At 43.6% G+C, this 25,861-nt stretch overlaps 1 pseudogene; it reads right to left on the bottom strand.

Annotated features, from left to right (window-relative positions):
* Nucleotides 1-25,861, bottom strand: part of LOC121005602 — a 167,271-nt pseudogene that overhangs the window by 55,042 nt on the left and 86,368 nt on the right.

The following is a 25,861-nucleotide window of genomic DNA, read 5'->3' as shown; positions in this document are numbered from 1 at the left end:
TTTACTTGAAACTTTTTATTTATTTTTTTCACTTTTTTTTTTTTTTTTCACTTTACTTTTTTGTCCCACTCTGGGACTTCAACTTTTAGGGGTCTGATCCCTTTTACAATGCATCACAATACTTCTGTATTGGCTGTAAGTGCATTACACACTGTAATAGTCAGGTCCATAAATATTGGGACATGGACACAATTCTAACATTTTTGGCTCTATACACCACCACAATGGATTTGAAATGAAACAAACAAGATGTGCTTTAACTGCAGACTGTCCGCTTTAATTTGAGGGTATTTACATCCAAATCAGGTGAATGGTGTAGGAATTACAACAGTTTGCATATGTGCCTCCCACTTGTTAAGGAACCAAAAGTAATGGGACAGAATAATAATCATAAATCAAACTTTGACTTTTTAATACTTGGTTGCAAATCCTTTGCAGTCAATTACAGCCTGAAGTCTGGAATGCATAGACATCAGCAGACGCTGGGTTTCATCCCTGGTGATGCTCTGCCAGGCCTCTACTGCAACGGTCTTCAGTTCCTGCTTGTTCTTGGGGCATTTTCCCTTCAGTTTTGTCTTCAGCAAGTGAAATGCATGCTCAATCGGATTCAGGTCAGGTGATTGACTTGGCCATTGCATAACATTCCGCTTCTTTCCCTTAAAGAACTCTTTGGTTGCTTTTGCAGTATGCTTTGGATCATTGTCCATCTGCACTGTGAAGCGCCGTCCAATGAGTTCTGAAGCATTTGGCTAAATATGAGCAGATAATATTGCCCGAAACACTTCAGAATTCATCCTGCTGCTTTTGTCAGCAGTCACATCAATAAATACAAGAGAACCAGTTCCATTGGCAGCCATACATGCCCACGCCATGACACTACCAACACCATGCTTCACTGATGAGGTGGTATGCTTGGGATCATGAGCAGTTCCTTCCCTTCTCCATACTCTTCTCTTCCCATCACTCTGGTACAAGTTGATCTTGGTCTCATCTGTCCATAGGAGGATGTTCCAGAACTGTGAAGGCTTTTTTAGATGTCGTTTGGCAAACTCTAATCTGGCCTTCCTGTTTTTGAGGCTTACCAATGGTTTACATCTTGTGGTGAACCCTCTGTATTCACTCTGGTGAAGTCTTCTCTTGATTGCTGACTTTGACACACATACACCTACCTCCTGGAGAGTGTTCTTGATCTGGCCAACTGTTGTGAAGGGTGTTTTCTTCACCAGGGAAATAATTCTTCGGTCATCCACCACAATTGTTTTCCGTGGTCTTCCGGGTCTTTTGGTGTTGCTGAGCTCACTAGTGTGTTCCTTCTTTTTAAGAATGTTCCAAACAGTTGTTTTGGCCACGCCTAATGTTTTTGCTATCTCTCTGATGGGTTTGTTTTGTTTTTTCAGCTTAATGATGACTTGCTTCACTGATAGTGACAGCTCTTTGGATCTCATCTTGAGAGTTGACTGCAACAGATTCCAAATGCAAATAGCACACTTGAAATGAACTCTGGACCTTTTTATCTGCTCGTTGTAATTGGGATAATGAGGGAATAACCCACACCTGGCCATGGAACAGTTGAGAAGCCAATGGTCCCATTACTTTTGGTCCCTTAACAAGTGGGAGGCACATATTCAAACTGTTGTAATTCCTACACCGTTCACCTGATTTGGATGTAAATACCCTCAAAATAAAGCTGACAGTCTGCAGTTAAAGCACATCTTGTTTGTTTCATTTCAAATCCATTGTGGCGGTGTATAGAGCCAAAAATGTTATAATCGTGTTGGTGTCCCAATATTTATGGACCTGACTGTAAAACTTACAGCCTTTTTGCCTGTGAGATCCAGGGGGCTAGATCTCACAGGCTGTCACATTGCCTAAGGAAGGCATCAGCCTGCCTTCCCTGCCATCGGGTCCTGTCACAGCAGTGTGGTGACCCGATGACTGCTTCCTCTCTGCACGGACATCGCACCGATGCCGGCGCATACAGGAGGGGTCCCGCTATCAGTGACTGTCGGACCCCTGCCGCTTATCGGGCGGGCTCAGCTCCTGCACCCGCCCGATCATGGCGCCGTAAATGTACGGCGCTGGGCGTGAAGGGGTTAAGGCTACTTGCACATCTGCATTTTTGCTGGATCAGTCAGGGGATCAGCAAAATGCATCTGGTCAATAATACAACCGTCTGCATCCATTCAAAACCGATCCGGTTGTATTATCTCCCAAATGAATAAGACAGATCTGGCACTAAATCCATTGTAAGTCAATAGGCGCCGGATCCGGGTTTTTTCGTGTCCGTCTCGCTTAGTATCCCATGACACGAAACCGAACAGAATACATTCTGGTCCACTCCCTTCTGGTTTGTTCAGTTTTGTCCCTATTAACTGATTGATCTCAAAAACGGAAAGGAAAACACAGATGTGAAAGTAGCCTAAAAACTGTATTTTGATGCCTTCTTTGGCTTTAACATAAATGGAATGTTCTTTTATATAAGGACCACATTACATTTATATAAGGACCACAGTACATTTACAATCTTGGACAGAAAGATGATCCATTCCTTAAAGGGTTTATCCCATGACAAACACTTATGCTTTATCCACAGGAGAGGGGAAAAGTGTCTGTTCTGTGAGGATCTGACCACTGTAGCGATCACTCTATTTTACCTCACTAAGATGATATTTTGTCTCATCGTGTGTCAAAATTTACCTGGTTCCCATCTATAGGATAGTTGTTTTTGGTTCCATAGACTTTTGCCACAGACACAGCTACAGCATATGCAACTATTCCGGTGGAAAATGCAGAGCCAATCATTTCAGAAAACATGCTGACATCTGGAGCTATGGGTTTTACGAACCTAAAACACATGAAACGCATCCATCATTTATTTGTCAGTTTATCTTACACAGTACTTTATTTGAAGAAGTCATTAAAGGGGTTGTGCTATTGTGTGAAAAGGGTATAAGTATCTGATTGATGGGGATCCAATTTCTCACAAGATAGGGAGTCCTGTATTATGGAGCGCTATTTGTTCACAGTACATTTTGCGACACAAAATGCATTTTATATATACAAAATAAATTTTGTAGAATTCTATGCGACAAAGTGACATTCTGTGCGAAAAAATTAATTCTGTGTGACAAAATGACATCCTGTGAGAAATTTATTCCTGTTCACAATGGGCACAAATGACAGCCTACATGCTGCCTTTTGTTACGCAACGTAATTTTGTGTGCAAAAGATTCTGTGGGAACAAACTTAATTCTGTGTCACAAAATTACACAAATGAATTCTGTGCCACAAAATAACATTCTGTGCGACAAAATGAGTGTTGTGTCACAAAATTAATTCTGTGCCACAAAATAAATTTGGCGTAACAGTCTGTGTGACCAAATGAATTTTGTGACAAAATAAATTGTTATGTTATATGACATTATGAATTGTGTGTCACGAAATGATATTCTGTGAAAAAAATAAAAATGCTGTATAGACAAAATGAATTCTGTGATTATTACATTCATTTTGTGTCACAAAATACACTGCGAACAAACAGCACTCAATATCGTATTGTTTTTGAATGAAGTAGCAGGCCGCACATGTCCTTTGCCACTCCATTCAGTCTCTGAGACTGCCAGAGATTGTGGCTGGACCTGAGGATACTTTACCAACATCTGACTCCTTCAGCCCCCCAACTGCCTTGCTCTTGTCTCCCACATGTCATTATCCTGTTTGCTGCAGGCCACAAGGCTGCTACATCCAATGACTGGCTGCAGCTGTGACATATCACTCAAGCATCTTGTGAGAGGGGTTCACATCTACGGTCTTTGGTTGCAGCAGCCACGTGACCTGTGTCAAACAAGATGTTGACAGGGGGAGACTAGAGAGAGGCAGGGGCGTCGCGGGAGAAAAGGATATAGAACCCAGTGGCAGGGAGAAAGTACAATATGAATACTTCCCTTCGGTGGTTGGGCTACATGAGTTTGTCTCATTAGAGACGTTGGTAGCATATTTCTGGGATATGCCATCAATGTCCTAATTGCATGGGTCCGAATACTATGGCTTCTGCTGATGCTAAAAGCAAAGAGGTTCTAGGAAACCACTGTGCAACTTTGCTTCTTGTTAGCATATTTTTGCCTTGTATTAGTATATTTATGCGATGTCCTAGGTGGCCGACAAGGATATTGTGCCTGGTCCCTTGATCTCAAGTGCTATATAATTTTTCCAAAGCTAGTCTAATGTTTAACCTCAATTGGTTAAGTGAAATAGTCACGAGTACCCTATTGTGATTGTTTTTGTCACCCATTGATCTGTATGATCTATAGTAGTCCAATGGTGGTAGTGTGTTGTTGAAAATATATTTTACTCCACAATAAGATGAGCAAATTAATTCTAGACTATTCTGATTCCTTACAAACTTCACAAAAATTCGTCCACCAAACAAATCTGAAGTTTTTCTGATTCGCTTCGGATGAATTGCATAAAAGTGGCGCCCAGCACCATTTTACTATTAATCTTGGTAGGCAAAAACCACGAGGGGGGAAAAAAGGATAGTAACATGACAGTGGGAGGAAGGGCTTGATCGGCTCACAGGCTGACAGACAGCCTGGATCAGCCAATCAGGGGGCAGTAGGCAGGGAGATGCCTAGCTGAACCAGCAGAAGCTCCATAATGTGTGTTCAGCTTCTGAACTGGAAGGTGTGTGTGGTAGTGTCTGCCCAAAAAAATATTAAACACAATAAACTATTGTAGTATGATAAGGACACTTTATGGAAAATATAGGGAAATAGTAGGAAGACATACAGTATCTCACTAAAGTAAGTACTCCTCTCCCATCTTTGTAAATATTTTATTATATCTTCGGTGTTGTCCTATAAAAAGATATGACCCTTTGATACAATGTAAAGTAGTCAGTGTACAGCTTGTATAACAGTGTAAATTTAGTGTGCCCTCAAAATGAACTCAACACACAGCTATTAATGTCTAAACCACTGGCAACAAAAGTGATTACCCCCCCTAAGTGAAAATGGCCAAATTCTGCAAAAATTGTCAATATTTTGTGTGGCCACCATTATTTTCCAGCGCTGCCTTAACTATCTTGGGCATTTAGTTCACTAGAGCTTCACAGATTGCCACTCGAATCCTCTTCCACTTCTCCATGACGACATCACTGAGCTGGTGGATATTAGAGACCTTGTGCTCCTCCACCTTCAATTTGGGGATGCCCCACAGATGCTCAATAGGGTTTAGGTCTAGAGACATGCTTGGTCAGTCCAGCACCTTTACCCTCAGTTTCTTTAGCAAGACAGTGGTCATCATGGAGGTGTGTTTGGGGTCGTTATGTTAGAATACTGCCCTGCAGCCCAGTTTCTGAAGGGAGGGGATCATGCTCTGCTTCAGTATGTTATAGTACATGTTGGCATTCGTGGTTCCCTCAATGAACTGTAGCTTACCACAGCCGGCAGCACTCATGCAGCCCCAAACCATGACACTCCCACCACCATGCTTGACTGTAGGCAAGACACACTTGTCTTTGCAGTGTGCGGCGTATGGTGTGAGCACTGACAGGCTGACCCCCCCCCCACCGATTTAACCTCTGCAGCAATACTGGCAGCACTCGTACATCTTTCTTGAAAAGACAACCTCTGGTTATGATGCTGAGCACGTGCACACAACTTCTTTGGTCGACCATGGCAAGGCCTGTTCTGAGTGGAACCTGTCTTGTTAAACTGCTGTATGGTCTTGGCCACCGTGCTGCAGCTGAAGCTCAGTTTCAGGGTGTTGGCAATCTTCTTATAGCCTAGGCCATCTTTATATAGAGCAACCATTCTTTTTTTCAGATCCTCTGAGTTTTTTGCCATGAGGTGCCACGTTGAACTTCCAGTGACCAGTGTGAGAGAGTAAGAAAAGAAAAAAAATGTAGCAGCACTACAAAAATATTGGTTGTTCCTTACTGTGGTGGTGCTCGCTGTGTCAGAAGCCAGTCTTGTGCTTCCCCAAATCCAGATGCAATTGTAACAGAAAACTGTAGCACTCTCCAGCCTTGATCCATAAAGCTTTATTTCACCAATACAAATGCGACATTTCGATCAGTGTGATCTTTCTCAAGCAATCTCATTGCTTGAGAAAGATCACACTGATCGAAACGTCGCATTTGTATTGGTGAAATAAAGCTTTATGGATCAAGGCTGGAGAGTGCTACAGTTTTCTGTTACAATTGCATCCAGTGGGAGAGAGTGTGAGAGCGATAACAACAAATTTAACAAATCTGCTCCCCATTTACACCTGAGACCTTGTAACACTAATGAGTCACATGACACCGGGGAGGGAAAATGGCTAATTGGGCACAATTTGGCCATTTTCACTTAGGGATATACCGTATTTTTCACCCTATAAGATGCACCTGCCCATAAGACGCACTTAGGTTTTTGAGGAGGAAAATAAGAAAATATATATTTTGAACCAAAAGGTGTGCTTTGTGCATAACACTATTATGGGGGATGACGCACTGTTATGGGGGATCTGTGGATGACTCATTGTTATGGGGGATCTGTGGATGACGCATTGTTATGGGGGATCTGTGGATGGCATTGTTATGGGGGATCTGTGGATGGCATTGTTATGGGGGATCTGTGGATGGCATTGTTATGGGGGATCTGTGGATGGCATTGTTATGGGGGATCTGTGGATGGCATTGTTATGGGGGATCTGTGGATGGCATTGTTATGGGGGATCTGTGGATGGCACTGTTATGGGGGATCTGTGGATGGCACTGTTATGGGGGATCTGTGGATGGCATTGTTATGGGGGATTTGTGGATGGCACTGTTATGGGGGTGGATCTGTGGATGACACATATATTGCATCTTATGCTATATATGTGTCATCCACAGATCCCCCACATAAGTGTCCCTGGGTAGTGACCCCCAATACAGGGGGTGGAGGCCGGCAACTGGTGTTGAAATCGCGGCGGGGCCTGGTGCAGTCACTGCACTGTATTACACCGGGCCCCGCACACAGCAGTATTCATATGTAAAGTGTAGAAATCCTCTGTGGTAGGGCAATCCACCTAGTACTCACTATGAAACTCCGGTACTAGCAGGCAGGGGGGCCAGTCACTCACTTTGTCAGGCGCATGATGCCGCAATTCCAGCAGTTGCCGACCTCCACCCCCTCCTCCCTCCCCGCTGATACATCGCAGGCCACGCAGTGCAGCATCGCGGCCCGCGATGTATCAGTGTTAGCAGAGTAAAAATGGCAGAATTCACTCTATAAGACATATTAGACCTTATGGGGCGAAAAATATGGTACTAACTTTTGTTTCCAGCGGTTTAGACATTAATGGCTATGTGTTGAGTTATTTTGAGGGCACACCAAATGTATACTGTTATACTGTTATACAAGTTGTACACTGACTACTTTACATTGTATTTACATTGTTCCCCTGAGGAAGCGATAGCGAAATGCGCGTCAGGGCCTGGACTACATTGGTCTGTATACAATTGGCAGTTGATTCTCCCTTGGTTACTCTCTCCTCTATGCACTTTGAACTTTATATATTTGTCTAGTTATATTTTTTTTTGCTGTTAGTTTAGGAGTGTTTGGGATTATCTGCAACTATTTATTGACAATGTATATGTAGTCCGTGATTTGTCCTGTGTCTGTATAAGCCACCTATACATGTATTTTATTATATTTGGTAATTGTACAATAAACGTTTTTCTATGATCAATTGCTGTATAGTGTATTTTTAGGGGTTATCTGCTTTATAGCTACCTCACAGCTATTACTCTAGGGCCAGTGCTCTTATATTGTATCAAAGTGTCATATCTTCAGTGTTGTTCTATGAAAAGATAGAATAAACAAAATGTGAACTGCATTCACTGAATGTGTACTCGCTTTTGTAAGATACTGTAATTGTGTAGGTTTTACGGATTATTTTCAGGGATAGCTTTGAGGGAGTGAGGGGCTTTTCACACTGTGCTTAACTCCTTAGTGACCATGCAATTTTTTTTAATCATCCCTTTCCAAAAGCTAACTTTTTAGTTTTTTCATCAATGTACCTGTATGAGAGCTTATTTTTTGCAGGACAAGTTATAGTTTTTAATGCACCATTTTGGGTACATCTAATCATTGATTAAAGCCAGCTGTCTAGACTAAACTCCCTTTGTTTACATCAGTGTAAGGCCTCATGCACACGACCGTTGTGTGCACCCGTGGCCGTTGTTCCGTTTTCCGTGATTTTCTGCGGACCTATTGACTTTCAATGGGTCCGTTGAAAACTCGGAAAATGCACCGTTTGTCATCCGCCTCCGTGATCCGTGTATCCTGTCCGTCAAAAAATATGACCTGTCCTATTTTTTTTGACGGACAATGGTTCACGGACCCATTCAAGTCAATGGGTCCGTGAAAAAAACACGGATGCACACAAGATTGGCATCTGTGTCCGTAGGCTACTTTCATACAGACTGATCCGAAGATCCGTCTGCATAAAAGCTTTTTCAGAGCTGAGTTTTTTACTTCGTGAAAACTCAAATCCGACAGTGTATTCTAACACAGAGGCGTTCCCATAGTGATGGGGGCGCTTCTAGTTAGAATATACTACGAACTGTGTACATGACTGCCCCCTGCTGCCTGGCAGCACCCGATCTCTTACAGGGGGCTGTGATCCGCACAATTAACCCCTCAGGTGCTGCGCCTGAAGGGTTTAATTGTACGTATCATAGCCCCCTGTAAGAGATCAGGAGCTGCCAGGCAGCAGGGGGCAGTCATGTACACAGTTCGTAGTATATTCTAACTAGAAGCGTGGATCCTCCACGCTTATTCTAACTCATCTCCGTGGATCCTCCAAAAATCAAGGAAGACCCACGGAAGGAAAAACGAACACTGATCACGGAACTACGGAACCCGTTTTTGCGGACCGCAAAAAAAAAACGGTCGTGTGCATGAGGCCTAAAGGAGTATTTGTGGTCACTAAGGTTTGAATGCCACCAATGTTCCCTCTAAGCTGCGCCCCTCCCCCTCATGGAGTGCAGGGAGCTGCGATCATGTCACTCACTGACTGCTCAGCTCCCCGCGATCCTCCCCCTTTTCAGGCTGGCAGCGCACAGAATGGTGAAGCAGGGATATTTCTCCCTGCTCCACCATTCAGCCTGCAGGCACAGATCGCGCTACTGGCCTGGGTGGAAGGAGCCTGCGGCCAGGAAATCTGCATAAGCTCCTCCCACACAGGGCTGCAGAGCGATCTGTGTCTGCAGGGGAGAGAGGACTGTGAGCTTCAGGAACGGGACAAGGTGAGTAGGTACTGTTTTTTTTTTTTTTTTTTAAACAGAGGGCATTGGAAGAAAGGTGTGTGTGTGTGTGTGTGTGTGTGTGTGTGTATATATAACAGACAATCCTTTTGTGGTGGCGATGGACTGATATGGCAGGTACATCGATGACCTGCTCATCATATGGAGCGGTGATGTACCTGCCATACCTGATTTCATGCGATTATCTTAATGATAATCCTTACAATTTGAGATTCACTTATTTACAGGATGGGTTCACGATTAATTTTCTCGATCTAACTCTTACGGGTATTCCCCATTCGAATATACACTCATCCACTTATCGCAAACCGGTTGCTGCCAATGTGATCTTGAGAGCTAATAACCATCATCCTTTGCACACTATTAAGTCTATACCGGTGGGCAAAATGATACATGCTAGAAGGAACTGCAGCCATGATGCGGCTTTCATGGCGGAGTGCCGCATCATCGCGTCACGTATGTTGGCAAGGGGCTATCCCAGTTCGATGATTAAAAGAGCTGAAAAAATAGCGCAGATGAAAAATCGTGAGATATTACTTTTTGGGAGCAACAATAAAGTTGGGGACAGTGTTGATACAGCAGGTGGGAAAGATTGTAATAATCTGCCTACCTTGGTTCTTGCGTATAGCAACCAATTCCAACAGGTAGTATTGAGAATGTATTTCGATCTTACATGAAGATGATATTTTACATGGCCTGCTGCAAGATGGTTATAGAGTGGCAGCGAGACAGTCTCCCACGCTGGCTTCTTCACTGTCTCCTTCACTTTTTGCTTCCACTCCAAAGAGAACTGAGGCCAGTACCTGGCTAAAGTATACCTGGTTCACACGGTGCGGCAGCCATCCCTGCAAGACTTGCGGTTATGTTCTGCCCACCAAAATGTTCCAGGATTCTGAACATACTCTATCTTTCCCCATTAGGTCTTACATTAATTGCAACACCACTGGGGTTATTTATGTCATCAGATGTACACAGTGTGATTTACTTTATGTGGGGAGTACTATAAGAAAATTAAAGAACAGAATCCTGGAACATTTGAACTATGTCACCAATTTATCGTATGTCAATATTTCGAATGCAGCCGGACATTTGATTTCAGTACATGATAGGAGTTTACGAACATTTTCCGCTTTTGGAATTGAGCGAGTTTTGCCCTCCATTCGAGGGGGCAATTTCCAAAAGCGTTTAATACAGAGGGAAGCCTTCTGGATTCTTCGATTAAAAACGAGCCATCCAGATGGCCTGAACCTGAAGAAAGAACTTATGTATTTATATTAGGATTGAGTCCATTCCTGGTGTCTTTGTGTTTATTCCATTCAGAAGAGCAATTATGAAGATAGATCTGCCATATTGGGTTGTATTTTTTTGTTTTGTTTTTAACATTGGAAACCACTATTCAGACCATGCGGTTTTTCAGGAACACCTTTTTTCAGTTTTTCTTGCGGGAAGCTGATTTTTGTGTATTGTTATTCCTGATTTAGACTTAAGAGCCTGAATAGTATGTATTTTAAGTGCACAAATTTGGTCTTACACACTTTTTTATTTACACCAATGTTTGCCTCAGATTTTCCCATTGGCTTTAGCTGGGGTGTGCTGCAATTTACTGCCTCTAATCACCACATGGAGATGGGAGGAGTGGTTGTAACTTGCCTCTAAGTATTGCCATTATGGAAATTTCTGATCAGTTTTATGTTCTGATCACGTTTTTTCAAAACGCGTAGACGATTATTTGTAATACTGAGGTGATGCTGTCACTGTATGGATCTGTACTATTTTGAATAAAGGAACCCACAATGCTGTTTAACCCCTTCACGACTGCAATCCGTCTATATACGTGATAGCTGCACATACCCTGTGCAGCTACCACGTGCATAGACGTCATTGCAGTTCTTTAATCCAAGCGCTGCAAAGCGCTTGGATTAAAGCTTCCGCCCCTGTCCTGCTGCTGTCACGGACAGCATACAGTCTAGTAATGCCGGCAAGGGACCAATCAGAGTGGTCCCTTGCCGGCAATCGATCCGATTGGTTAGTCTGTGCAGACTAACCAATCGGATCGCGGCAGTGTTAAAATGCTGGTTTCAGGCTCTGATCTGTGCTCTGCAGATCAGAGCTTGAAATCGGGTAGTGTCCTGAAGCCCCCGATCTGTGCCCCCTTCTTGTGTGCCTCCAACCCCCCACCACCACAGTGAGCCCTGCCTCTGCCATCGGACCCCGCCCCCCCATCCATGTATCCTGCCCCTGATGAGATCCGCCCCCTCCCCGCCCAATACATTCATCCTGCCCCGATCTGTAATTTCTAAAATGCTGGCCGTATCCCCCTCCTTTTCCAGCGCTGCCCCCGATGCGGTCCCCCTGCTGTGTGTGATGGCGGCGGCTCCATTCCTGAGCCGCCGCCATCAGCAGCGAGTGTCAGCTCTATGCTGACACTCTGCTGTAACCCCATAGATGCAGCGGCATCCATGGGGTTAATAGAGAGAGGGGGCTCCCTCTCTCAACCATCGGGGCTGCTGCGCTGCCATGGCAACCGGACGCTTTGCAAAGGCGTCCGGTGCTGCCACCTACAGGACATCTGCTAGTATTATACTTTGGAATGCAAGAACATTGCAAAGTATAGTACAACCATCAGCCCCACTGGATCTTCAAGATCCAAGAGGGAACTGATAAAAAAAAATATTTGAAAATAATAAAAGTAAAAATGAATAAAAATGTAAATAAAAAAATGGCCTTTTCCTATAAAAAAAATTAAAAAAACTAAACAAAAACCACACATATTAGGTATCACCACGTCTGTAACGACCATCTCTATAAATATATCACATGATCAACCCCGTCCAATAAACATCATAAAAAATAAAAACTGTGTAAAAAAAAAGCAATTTTTGTCACCTTACATCACAAAAAGTGCAACACCATGCGATCAAAAAGGCGTATACACCCCAAAATAGTACCAATCAAACCGTTACCTCATCCTGCAAAAAATGAGCCCATGCTATTATTGTGTAAAACTTAAATAAATAAGAAAAAGTATACATATTGGGTATTTCCACATCCGTAACGATCTGCTCTATAAAACTGTCACATGACCTAACCCCTCAGATGAACGCTGTAAAAAAAAAGCTGTTCCAAAACAGCCAATTTTTTGGTCACCTTGCCCCATAAAGTGTAATAATGAATGATGAAAAAATCATATGTACCCAAAAATGGTACCAATAAAAACCAACTCTTTCTGCAAAAAACAAGACGATCGGTAGAAAAATAAAAAACATATGGCGTTCAGAAAATAGACACGCAAAAACATAATTTCTTTTTCAAAAATGCCTTATTATGTAAAACTGAAAAAAAAAAAAAAGTAGACATATTTGATATCACTGCGTCCGTAACAACCTGCTCTATAAAAATAGCACATGATTTACCATGTCGGATGAATCTTGTAAAAAATTTAAGATGACAAAACCAGCAATTTTTTTGTTACCTTGTCTCACAAAAAACGTAATCTAGAGCAATTAAAAATCATATGTACCCCAAAATAGTACCAATAAAACGGTCACCTTATCCCCTTAGTTTCCAAAATAGGGTCACTTTTTGGGAGTTTCTACTGTAGGGGTGCATCAGGGGGGCTTACATCAGTTTACGACCACGTGGGGTGTTTCTGTAAACCGCAGAATCTGAGTAATAAATATTGAGTTTTGTTTGGCTGTTAACCCTCAATGTGTTAAAGAAAAAAAATGTAATAAAATGGAAAATCTACCAAAAAAGTGAAATTTTGAAATTTCATCTTCATTTTCCTTTAATTCTTGTGGAACACCTAAAGGGTTAACAAAGTTTGTAAAATCAGTTTTGAGTAACTTGAGGGGTGTCGTTTCTACAATGGGGTCATTTATGGGGGGTATCCACTATGTAAGCCCCACAAAGTGACTTCAGACCTGAACTGGTCCTTAAAAAGTGGGTTTTGGAAATTTTCTTAAAAATGTTAAGAATTGCTTCTAAACTTCTAAGCCTTGTAACGTCCTAAAAAAATAAAATAACATTTCCAAAATGATGCCAACATAAAGTAGACATATGGGGAATGTTAAGTAATAAATATTTTATGAGGTATCACTTTCTGTTTTAGAAGCAGAAATTTTTAAAATTGCAAATTTTTTTAAATTTTTGGTAAATTTGGGATTTTTTCATAAATAAAGGTGATATATATTGACTCAAATTTATGACTGTCATGAAGTACAATGTATCACGAGAAAACAGTCTCAGAATGGCTTGGATAAGTAAAAGTGTTCCAAAGCTATTACCACATAAAGTGACGCATGTCAGATTTGTAAATTTTGACCTGGACACTGGGGCATCCATGACCTTTGGTCATGAAAGGGTTAACTTTGATGCTGGATTCATCTCTTTATTCCTACAGAGAGGGCATTGCTACTACAAAGGGGGCACAGAGCAGTGGGCATTGCTACTATAAAGGGGGCACAGAGGGCATTGCTACCATAAAGGGGCACAGAGGGCATTGCTACTATAAAGGGGAATAGAGGGCATTGCTACTATAAAGGGGGCACAGAGTAGATGACATTACTAGTACAAAGGGGGAACAGTGGGCATTACTACTACAAAGAGTACAAAGAGGGCATTACTACCATAAAGGGACACAGAGGGCTTTACTACTATATAGGGGGCACAGAGGGCATTGCTACTATACTGTCATGACCGGCGTCACGCAAAGGGAGGGAAATGGGAAGGCCCTGTCCAAGGGAGAGGGAAAGGTGGTGACCCCTGACTCACCTTGAGGCTGGCATCTGACTGCCCTGACGTCCCTAGACGGGTTCCTCACCCGTACGCCGATCACGTGTCTAAACCCTGGCTTTCCCTAACATGAGCCCTACGTAGTGAACAGGGCGGTGGGATCACTAGTCCGCACCACTGACACTAAAGGAAAACACCAAGGAGAGGACAGACAATACAGACAAAACATATAATCCCAGGTGGGCGACAACAGCAGACAACAAAAGCCCAACAGGGATCCGGAGGGTAACGCTCTGGAACAACAACCAGGGATCCCAACTGCACAGCTCCAGTGGGTCAGTATAGAAGTCCAGGCAGGAAGCTCTATATCTGGCAACCAGAGAAGTGGGAGAGGGGAATATAAGGAGGTTGGGAGTGCTGGACAAGAAACAGCTGAGGAGAAGAAGCTACGGATCCCTGAGTGAGCCAAAAAGGGTTGCAAGGCAAACCCAGAAAGCTACCATTAAGAAACAGCACTATCTTTATACATAGAGCACGCAGCCACCCGCTGCGACTTCCTGACCCCGGGTATAACGGAGTCAGACGTGGCTCTTGACACCCTCGTGACATATACAGGGGCACAATGGGCATTACTATTATAAAAGCGCACAGAGTGCATTGCTACTATAAAAGGGCACAGAGGGCATTACTGCTATAAAAGGGAACAGAGGGCATTACTACTGTAGAGGGGACACAGAGGGCATTACTACTACAGAGGGGGCACAGTGGGCATTACTACTACGAAGAGGGCACAATAATTATTATTACTATGAAGAGGGCACAATAGGCATTACTACTGTGAAGGGGCACAATGGGCATTACTACTATGAAGGAGGCACAATGGGCATTACTACTGTGAAGGGGGCCCAGATTGCATTACTAATGTGAAGGGGGCACAAAGAGGGCATAACTACTGTGAGGGGGCATAACTATTATGGGGTCACAGAGTGGGCATTACTACTGTAAAGGGGGCACAATGGGCATTACTACTGTGAAGGGGCCAAAGAGTGAATTACTACTGTGAAGGGGCCAAAGAGTGAATTACTACTGTGAAGGGGGCACAAAGAGGGCATAACTACTGTGAGGGGGCACAAAGAGGGTATTACCACTGTTACGGGGGCACAGATGTGTCTGTCCATTTGTGTGTCACCATCACCATGACCACAGTGTTCCTATGTCTTGATGCAGCTGCATCAGGACGTTCTGTGCGGGGCAAGAAGAAGGAGGAGGCGGCAGCGCTGCCAGCATGGAATCCCATGGGAGAGGCACAGGGAGGCACATTAAGGACGTAGGTAACACTACCACATGATCTACACTAGCGTTATCTGTGGTTTTACATAGGAATGCAGCTAACACTACCACATTATCAGCACTATTGTTATCTGTGCTGTTACATAGGACTGCAGGTAACATCTACTATAGTATCTGTACTTAGAGATTTATCACTGTGTTACATAGGACTGCAGGTGATATCAACAACATTATCTGTATTTGTTCCACCCCAGATATGGCAGGACAGTCTCAGAGTTCGGTGGCTGCTTGGCTTTCATATTATTTTTTAATGGGAGGGGGGCGCCATTGTTGAACCAGTTCAGTTAGTGATATTAAAGGGTTTCTACCACCACATTTTGACCTAATTAGCTGTCGGACACTAGCGATCTGCTAGTGTCTGCTCTACCTAACCATGCTATTGTAATTCCTTTCTCTGCAGCGGTTACCCTAAAAAAACGTAGTTTTATTGGTATGCAAATGAGCCTCTAGGTGCTATGGAGGCGTCTTTTCAGCACCTAGAGGCTCCGTCCACTCACCATTTCTGCCGCCCAGCGCGCTCCAGCCCGCCCCTCTCCTCTAGATTGACAGCCTAGTCGCGCCTGCACCGTGTGCTTCTGTATTCGGCGCAGGCGCAGTGACTGTTGGACTGCTCCCTGCGCCGTAATCGGTGCAGACGCAGTGAAGATGCCGGCGCAGGGAGACAGTCACTGCGCCTGCGGCGAATACAGAAGCACACGGCGCAGGCGCGAGTAGGCTGTCAATCTAGAGGAGAAGGGCGGGCTGGAGCGCGCTGGGCGGCAGAAATGGTGAGTGGACGGAGCCTCTAGGTGATGAAAAGACGCCCCCATAGCACCTAGAGGCTCATTTGCATACCAATAAAACTATGTTTTTTAGGGTAACCGCTGCAGAGAAAGGAATTACAATAGCATGGTTAGGTAGAGCAGACACTAAGCAGATCGCTAGTGTCTGACAGCTAATTATACGATAGTCAGAATAAAAAGGACTCACTAAACGAAAAACATACAAACATGGATAGGACCAATTAGTACCAGGCTGGTACAAATGAAAAATTCTGCTCCGTCTGTGAGGACGCGAGCAGTCTTACCAGACCCTTTGTAGTAGGTGGGTACGGTTCCTTAGTAACCGGAGGCAGGAAAACCTGGGAGTATGCCGGGCGGAGGACGGATGCTTCAGCTGTGCAGTCAGATAGATCAGACAATAGGAGGAGTCCTATATATCCCTATCAAGGTGAGAGGGGCTATTATGCTGCTACCTGTCTATACAGAGCACTCGCCTTGAAAAAGGCGACCCCGTCCGGTAGCCTGTCCCTATGGTGGACCTGTACCCTGGAACTACAGAAGGATTTTTTTCCAGTGATGAATGGATGGTGATACTTCCAGTGGTCACCCGACGTGGCACGTTTCTGTCCGTGACTTCTTCAGGGGGAACGACTGCAGGAGGTAACAGTGTAGCCGTAGGTATTTAGCCTTAGGCTAGTTTAGCACTGAGGAAAAAAGACAGGCTATAATGGCCTGTAGACTGCTGAAGCCTGGTTAGGTTGCAGTTGCTGCTTAATCCAGGGTGGAGAGCAGAGTGGCACAGGAGGGGTAGTCCTGTGCAAGACGGTCTGGGGAATCTAGTAATCCCTTTCAAACATGTGCAGCCCCTATGGTTGGGGGTGACAGTATAGACCAGCCGCGGCTGGTCTATACTGTCACCCCCAACCATAGGGGCTGCACATGTTTGAAAGGGATTACTAGATTCCCCAGACCGTCTTGCACAGGACTACCCCTCCTGTGCCACTCTGCTCTCCACCCTGGATTAAGCAGCAACTGCAACCTAACCAGGCTTCAGCAGTCTACAGGCCATTATAGCCTGTCTTTTTTCCTCAGTGCTAAACTAGCCTAAGGCTAAATACCTACGGCTACACTGTTACCTCCTGCAGTCGTTCCCCCTGAAGAAGTCACGGACAGAAACGTGCCACGTCGGGTGACCACTGGAAGTATCACCATCCATTCATCACTGGAAAAAAATCCTTCTGTAGTTCCAGGGTACAGGTCCACCATAGGGACAGGCTACCGGACGGGGTCGCCTTTTTCAAGGCGAGTGCTCTGTATAGACAGGTAGCAGCATAATAGCCCCTCTCACCTTGATAGGGATATATAGGACTCCTCCTATTGTCTGATCTATCTGACTGCACAGCTGAAGCATCCGTCCTCCGCCCGGCATACTCCCAGGTTTTCCTGCCTCCGGTTACTAAGGAACCGTACCCACCTACTACAAAGGGTCTGGTAAGACTGCTCGCGTCCTCACAGACGGAGCAGAATTTTTCATTTGTACCAGCCTGGTACTAATTGGTCCTATCCATGTTTGTATGTTTTTCGTTTAGTGAGTCCTTTTTATTCTGACTATCGTATAACTTATTAAAAGCTATATTTTAAATAAGTACACTCCCCCCTCCCTTTGCTTAGGGGCCCATTGCCTGCTCATTTACTTGGAGTGTATTCAAAGCCTGAATTGTATCAGGGCTCTGATCAATTTTTTTCCTGACAGCTAATTAGGTCAAAATGTGGTGGTAGAAACCCTTTAACCACTTAAGGACCACAGGTTTATACCCCCCCTAGTGACCAGGCCCTTTTTTACAAATCGGCACTCCACAACTTTAACGGTTTATTGCTCGGTCATGCAACTTACCACCCAAATGAATTTTACCTCCTTTTCTTCTCACTAATAGAGCTTTCATTTGGTGGTATTTAATTGCTGCTGACATTTTTACTTTTTTTGTTATTAATCGAAATTTACCAAAAAATTTGCAAAAAAAATGCCATTTTTCACTTTCGGTTGTAAAATTTTTCAAATAAAACTACATTTCTATATAATTTTTTCTCTAAATTTATTGTTCTACATGTCTTTGATAAAAAAAAAAATGCAATAAGTGTATATTTATTGGTTTGCGCAAAAGTTATAGCGTTTACAAACTATGGTACAAAAATGTTAATTTCCGCATTTTGAAGCAGCTCTGACTTTCTGAGCACCGGTCATGTTTCTTGAGGTGCTAGAATGCCAGGATAGTATAAATACCCCACAAGTGACCCCATTTTGGAAAGAAGACACCCCAAGGTATTCCGTGAGGGGCATGGCGAATTCCTAGAATTTTAATTTTTTTGGCACAAGCTAGCGGAAAATGATGTATTATTTATTTATTTATTTATTTAATTTTTCTTACAAAGTTTCATATTCCACTAACTTGTGACAAAAAATAAAAACTTCCATGAACTCACTATGCCCATCATGAAATACCTTGGGGTGTCTTCTTTCCAAAATGGGGTCACTTGTGGGGTAGTTATACTGCCCTGGCATTTTAGGGGCCCTAATGCGTGAGAAGTAGTTTGAAATCAAAATGTGCAAAAAATGCCCTGTGAAATCCTAAAGCTGCTCTTTGGAATTTGGGCCCCTTTGCCCACCTAGGCTGCAGAAAAGTGTCACACATGTGGTATCACCGTACTCAGGAGAAGTTGGGCAATGTGTTTTGGGGTGTATTTTTACATATGCTCATGCTGGGTGAGATAAATATCTCTGTCAAATGACAACTTTATATAAAAAAAATGGGAAAAGTTGTCTTTTAGAAAGAGATTTCTCTCACCCAGCATGGGTATATGTAAAAAGACACCCCAAAACACATTGCCCAACTTCTCCTGAGTATGGCGATACCACGTGTGACACTTTTTTGCAGCCTAGGTGGGCAAAGGGGCCCAAATTCCTGACCGTAGCAGGGACCTCTACCTAGTCATCTTCGCTAGCGGTTAGAGTGCCACTGCTGTCTACAGGTTCATATTCTGAACCACTGGATTCAGCGGGTGAGGCGTCCCCATCGCTTTCATCCATCACGGCCAGAATCCTGTAGGCCTCTTCAGCGGAATACCCCTTGTTTGACATTTTGGGTTCACAAAATTTAGGGGATATTCCTCTGAGACTACCCAGGAAAAAGAGAAAACCTACCTAGTAAAAAGGAGTGCTTGCGAAGTAAAGCTGCGATCGCTAATAAAGATCCAAAAATCTCAAAAGTGATCTTTATAGCATTGCAGCGATTTTACAGTGTTTTTGCAGTGATCATAAAAAAAAAAATTCTGTCACTGCGGTGGGGCGGACTGAACGCAAGTGTGCGCACAAGATCAGGCCTGATCGGGCGAACACTGCGTTTTGTAGAGCCTAAGGTGACCCTAATGTACTTATAGAATGTATAGATCTGATTGCGATCAGTCTTGATCACTTACAGATACTATAAAGTACTAGTGCTGTTTAGCGACAGCGATGACGCTAATCAGCGACTAATCAGTGACTGCGGTGGGCTGGGCGCTAAACTACCTAGCAAGTAGCTAACTACCTAGCGGTGATGAGGGACCCTTACAGGGGGGTGATCAATGACAGGGGGGTGGACAAGGGGGTGATCAGGGAGTCTAATATGGGTGATCAGGTGCTAAATAAGGGGTTAATAAATGACAGGGTAATGTCTAATGTGTAGTGTGGTGATTTGGTGCTACTTACAGAGCTGCCTGTGTCCTCTGGTTGTCGATCTAAGCAAAAGGGACCACAAGAGGAGCAGGTAGCAGTTATATCATACGCTATTTTCAAAATAGCGTCTGACATAACCATTTCATTGGTCATTTCAAAAATCCACAGCCTGCCAGCCAATAATCACGGCCGGCAGGCTGCAGATGAACTTGTGAACTACGCGATCCTGTGAACGCGCGCTCCTGTGAGCGCGCGTTCACAGAAAATCTCTGCTCACACGAGATGACGCCGATCTGCGTTAGTGTGACCTGGCAGCACCACAGCAATCATGCCTTTCGGCGTTAGCGAGACGGGAGGTGGTTAAAGACATACATAGTACAAAGAAATTTCAATGCCAACACTGCATTAGGCTACTTTCACACTGGCGTTTTGGCTTTCTGTTAGTGAGATCCGTTCAGGGCTCTCACAAGCGGTCCAAAATGGATCAGTTTCGCCTTAATGCTTTCTGAATGGAAAAGGATCCGCTCAGAATGCATCAGTTTGCCTCCGTTCCGTCTCCATTCCGCTTTGGAGGCGGACAGCAAAATGTTGCTTGCAGCGTTTTGGTATCCGTCTGACAAAACTGATCCAAACAGATCCGTCCTGGCGCACAATGTAAGTCAATGGGGATGGATCAGTTTTCTATGACACAATCTGGCACAATAGAAAACGGATCCATCCTCCATTGACTTTCAATGGTGTTCAAGACGGATCAGTCTTGGCTATGTTAAAGATAATACAAACGGATACGTTCTGAATGGATACATGCGGTTGTATTATCTAAACGGATCCGTCTGTGCAGATCCATGACGGATCCGCACCAAACGCGAGTGTGAAAGTAGCCTTACTCGCAAAGTAAATTGTCAATAGCAGTGTGCAGTGTGTTTGTAGAAATGGGCAAGCATTTAATTGCACGTCTTTAAATTACAGAAAACACACTTGCAATTTTACTTGTATTGTTCACCTGTGTTGTTAACCTTATTAATAATAAATATAATCTGTGTGTACCAAACCTGTGACTTTTCACTTAAGAAACCCATGACTTTTTTTCATTTATAGAAAAAACCTGTGACTTTTCATTTATAGGCCTCAAAATAAAAACTATGGAAGACTGCAAAACGAAAGACTCTGGCCTTGTCATCCGAGGTCATAATAGCGGTAAGTAGCAGCACCAGCCACCCATCCAATAGTAGTAGTAGTGGCACTTGTTGACAGCGCACTCGGGGAAAATACAGAGCAGGGAATTGGGAGGGGAGCCAATGAGCCCACAATGACATATCACAGTCAGATAAAAGTGCTGGCAGTGGTGTGGGGTAGGGACTATGATCCAAAAGCCGGATGGGGATGCTGTGGAGGAGGTGATATCAGAGGCGGAGGGTGGTGGCGTGACGGCAATAAAGAGCAAAGGCAAAGTACAGCCAAAACCTCCCAAAAAACTGGCAGGGCCAGATCTGATTCAGTTGTGGTCAGCTTGGAAACTGGTGATGCCACTGATAATGTTGGGTGCAGGCTCAAAATAGGCAAAACTTGGCTGCCTCTAGCTCTCTGTGAGCAACTCCTTATGGCAGTTTTTCTCCACAAGGCCGGCACACAAAACCACACTAATAGAAAACTATTCTTAACCAGCAGTTAGCTTGTGTGCAAGCTGAACCCCCACCTGGCCAAGTTGCTGGTGGTGCAGTTGCTGCCATACCACTTGGTTCTGTGCCTTCACCAAAATTTAATTCTGCTGCCTACCTCCTGAAATCTCTGCTACCATAAGCACCAGCAGAAGCAGCAGCCAGTTTATTATCGTCAATACATTGAAGCAATTTTTTCATGTGGTATGCCAGGCTGAGGCAAATTAACAAACTGAGACCTACCCCATCAACACCCAGGTTCAGTCCTAGCCGGACTCTGGCCTTTCTCTGGTGTATACCATGCTCCCTGACCCCATGGACTAATGGGCAGACAGACTGGAACAGTGGCCCGAACTAGCACAGTATGCTCTCTTTGATCTCTTGCCCAGTGGCATCTCAGAGAAGATTTTCTGTGTGGCAGGGGGAGTTGTGACACCCAAAGGGATAAAGTTATCTTACGTCAGTGTACTAAACATTACTTTTGTCAAAATAAACCAGGCATGGATCAGTGAGGATTTTCACACTTCTTTGGCTGGGGCCGATGAATAGATCTGCCTTTTCTGACAGTGCCCCTTCATGCTACTGCTGCTGTCTGTCTGCCTACCATCCTATTCTGTACCATATGGCTGCTGTTGCCATACTGCCACTGTCTGCCTACCTTCATATTCTATGCCATATGGCTGCTGCTGTTACTGCCACCACAACCATGCCACTGTCTACCATCATGTTCTGTACTGTATAGCTGATGCTCTTGATGCCAGCGTCATGCCACTGCTGCTGTCTGCCTACCGTCATATTCCATACCGTATGGCTGTTGCTGTCACTGCCAATTGCTTATGCCACTTCCATTAACCCTGCTACCAGTACCACTACTGCTACTACTACTAAACACACACATCTACTGACTTGTCTATTCCATGCCACTACCATTGCCCTACCCTTTCCACATCCACAATGTAGTGCTGCTGCTGAGAGTTTTTCCAGGCTCATTCAGAACAAGCCATTCTTTCTTCTGACAATTAACACTTGTGTTTATAAATACGGGCAGGCATTCTGTCACTTTTAATGCATAATTTTTGGATGCTTGTGCAGAACAAGCCACTCTTTCTTGTGTCATTAATGTGTTTGAATAAATAGGGGCAGGGAGTCATAATTTTTGGACACATGGTCCCAACAAGCCACGGTCTTTTTTTTCCATAACACTGTATGTGTTTAAACACCACCTGCCCCTGATAATGGACAATTTTTGGAAGCTTTCTAATATGAAAAAGCATAACACATGTGGTGGCGCAGTGTATTTTTAAGCACGCTATTTGTTACCACTCTCAGACAGGCCTTTGACCATAGCAATGTATGTCAGTCTGATATTATTTGCTATTGCTGTCATTGCATTCAAAAGCTTAAAAGGGGGAGGGAGAGCAAAAATCAAACAAAAAGAGATAACAACTTATATCTTAGGGTGTAGGGTGTTATATACTAACTTTCCAGACAGTTGGAGTGATGAATCGATTTGGATCTGAACCAAACTTTTTGAAAAAATACGGTGAATCAAGCACAAAGTGAAGTTTGCTAATCTCTAGTCAAGAGTAATAGAAATACACTGACTTACCCACTGGGGATGCTCTTCACAATTCCAGCTTTATAGTTTTTTTCAAATTTTGCTCCATAAGATATCCCTGTAGCTACTATTGTCTAAAATGAGACAAAATTGCATTATCTCTTTGATCCTAGTGACTTCTGATTATATTCTATTCTCTAGAATAGATGTATCAGAGACTGGAATGAAAGCAATATTTTTTGTAATCTATACATATATATACACTTCAGTTTTTTTTATTTAAAAGATCACTCCAGAAAAAGATCAGGTATACTGTTATGCTTAGTTTAATTCCTAAAGACCTCTATTAGCAGTTTTTTTTTTTCATGCAGAACTACACAAAGCTTAACAGCATACCAGTTTTACCCGGCGTGTTTCTTTGAATGATCTTTTTGCATAACAGCCTTCAATGTTTTTTTTTGCATAACAACTTTGCCAAAAGGATAGCTAAATGAGGAAGATACACAGTTACCAACAGTATAGAATTTGTAGGGAATGTCCCTAATTTACAGAGAGAGTCCCTGAAAATTCAGGCTATACTGGACGAAAAATGGGGCCTATTCAGCCCCTTAATAAAAATTCTTCATCTCAGGACTGTCTTCTCACCTCTCCACCAACCTTCCCTCTCCATAGACTTCTATTTCAGTATGTATGACAGTGTATCTCTCAGTCCTATAAAATGTTAGTTTAGTAAAAGAACTTTTAAGTGGAAATAAGCCATTTGTCTCTGATATAGATTAAGGGGGTCATTTACTATCCAGAAATATGCCTATATTGGGCGTACTTCTGGCGCAGATTGTGGTGCAAAGTTAATTTGCTCCGCAGTCTGCGACTTCTCTCCACTCACGCCAGGTTTAAAAAAAAGGTGAATGTAAGAAACTTAGGGGGTCATTTATTAAGACCGGCGTTTTAGATGCTGGTGGTGAATCCGCCGAAGTTACGAAAAGGCACCTCCCTCTACATAACTTCGGTGTATCCTGCGCCTGCTTCCATGCTGGATTACATTTAGACCATTTTCTACTCCTAAAACAGGCGTAGACCATGATGAATGAGACAGGTCTGCTGGCCCTTCCCCATGCCTACTTTTTTTAGACCAGGCGTGAGTGGGGAGAAGTCGCAAATAACCTATGCACCACAATCTGCGCCAGAAGTACGCCTAATATAGGCGCATTTATACACAGTAAATGACCCTCTTAATCGATATCAGAGAAAAATGGCTTATTTCCCTTAAAAAGCTCTTTTACTAAACTAACATTCTCTAGGATGGAGAGATAGACTGTTATACATGCTGAAATAGAAGTCTACGGAGAGGGAAGGTTGGTGGGGAGGTGAGCAGACAATCCTGAGATTGGAGAATTTTTGTTAAGGGGCTGAATGGGCACCATGTTTGGTCCAGTATAGCCTGAATTTTCAGGGACTCTTTCTGAAAATTCGGGACATTCCCTGCAAATTTGGTACTGTTGCCAACTGTGTATCTTCCTCATTTACGTAGCCTATTTGGCTTGCCTCTCCATATTTCTTTTGATTTAGCTTATGACCCTTAATTATTCTGTGCTGTTACAGTAACTAAAATATATAACAATTATTTGTCAGATAGTTGCATTCAAAGTAAAATCCAGCTTACCACAATGATTTCTATTGGAATTGGGACACGGAGCTTATGCTTGAATCTTTCATTGATTTCCTTTACTACCACACATACTATAAATGATATCAGTCCAGCAATGAGATCACAGATGTTGGTCTGAGCAATGTTCTTGAAGATATCAATAATTGTCTAAAACACAAAAAACTCAGGTAAAAAAATAATTTGTGCAATTCCGATGCAACAGATTTCAAGTTTTCAAGTGACATAGTGAAAAAGGCCACCCTTGCTGGGTTTTGTTGAGTTATTGTTGATGTGTCATGTTATGAATGATGAAGTGACAAGTGACCTTTAGAGATGCAGAAAGTGTGCCCAAAATTTTCAAGAGAAACAAGTGGTCAACTATTGGGTGGTGAATCAATAAAACTTAAAGGGAGTCTGTCATCAGCATTTCACTTTTTTAACCCTTCCCATAGCTCCCTAGCATGCTTACATTTAATAAAAACGTTACCTCTGGCATCAATCCGGGACTTATAGAACCATCAAAAACGATCTTTATAACCTATGCAAATGAGGGCTCGCAAGTGCACAGGGGCGGCATTACCCTCGTAGGTGCCCTGCTTGCTCAGCCTTTTCATTGCATCCCCCCGCCCCTTCCTACCCTCTGCCCGCCCATCCTTTCCCTCTGACCGCCTTTCTACTAACTTGTTATTCCGCCGAGATCCCGCGCCTGCGCACTCAGTCCGTCGGCTGGCGCATGCGCACTGCGATGCCCATTCCTTGTATGGCATCACAGTAATTAATGCGCATGTGTACCCCCCCTTCTGTATATTTCTAGGTGTTCTGTCCCCACATGAAGGCGAATGAAGGTGTAACTGATAATGGCTTTGTGACTGTCCTACCTTCGTATCCAAGAAGTGGAGCAGACCAGACCGGCAGATGCTCAGGTTAGATGGATCCAGACGTAGACATGAGGATGCAATCAAACGTGGGTTTATTTGATCCAGAGCAGTGACATACAGTGATGCAATACAGGAATGCAGTAGATGCTGTCATGTGGATGTCTTTTCTGAGGCTAACTGCTGAGGCAACTGCTGGTCAAAAACTGATGCCTTCACAAGCCAAGGTGTGTGTCTCCAGTCACAAAGGATGCAGCACTGAAAAAAAGG

Source organism: Bufo bufo, chromosome 6 (assembly GCF_905171765.1).
Source record: "Bufo bufo chromosome 6, aBufBuf1.1, whole genome shotgun sequence".
In the NCBI taxonomy this organism is placed as follows: Eukaryota; Metazoa; Chordata; class Amphibia; order Anura; family Bufonidae; genus Bufo; species Bufo bufo.
This window is presented reverse-complemented; position numbering and strand designations above follow the sequence as displayed.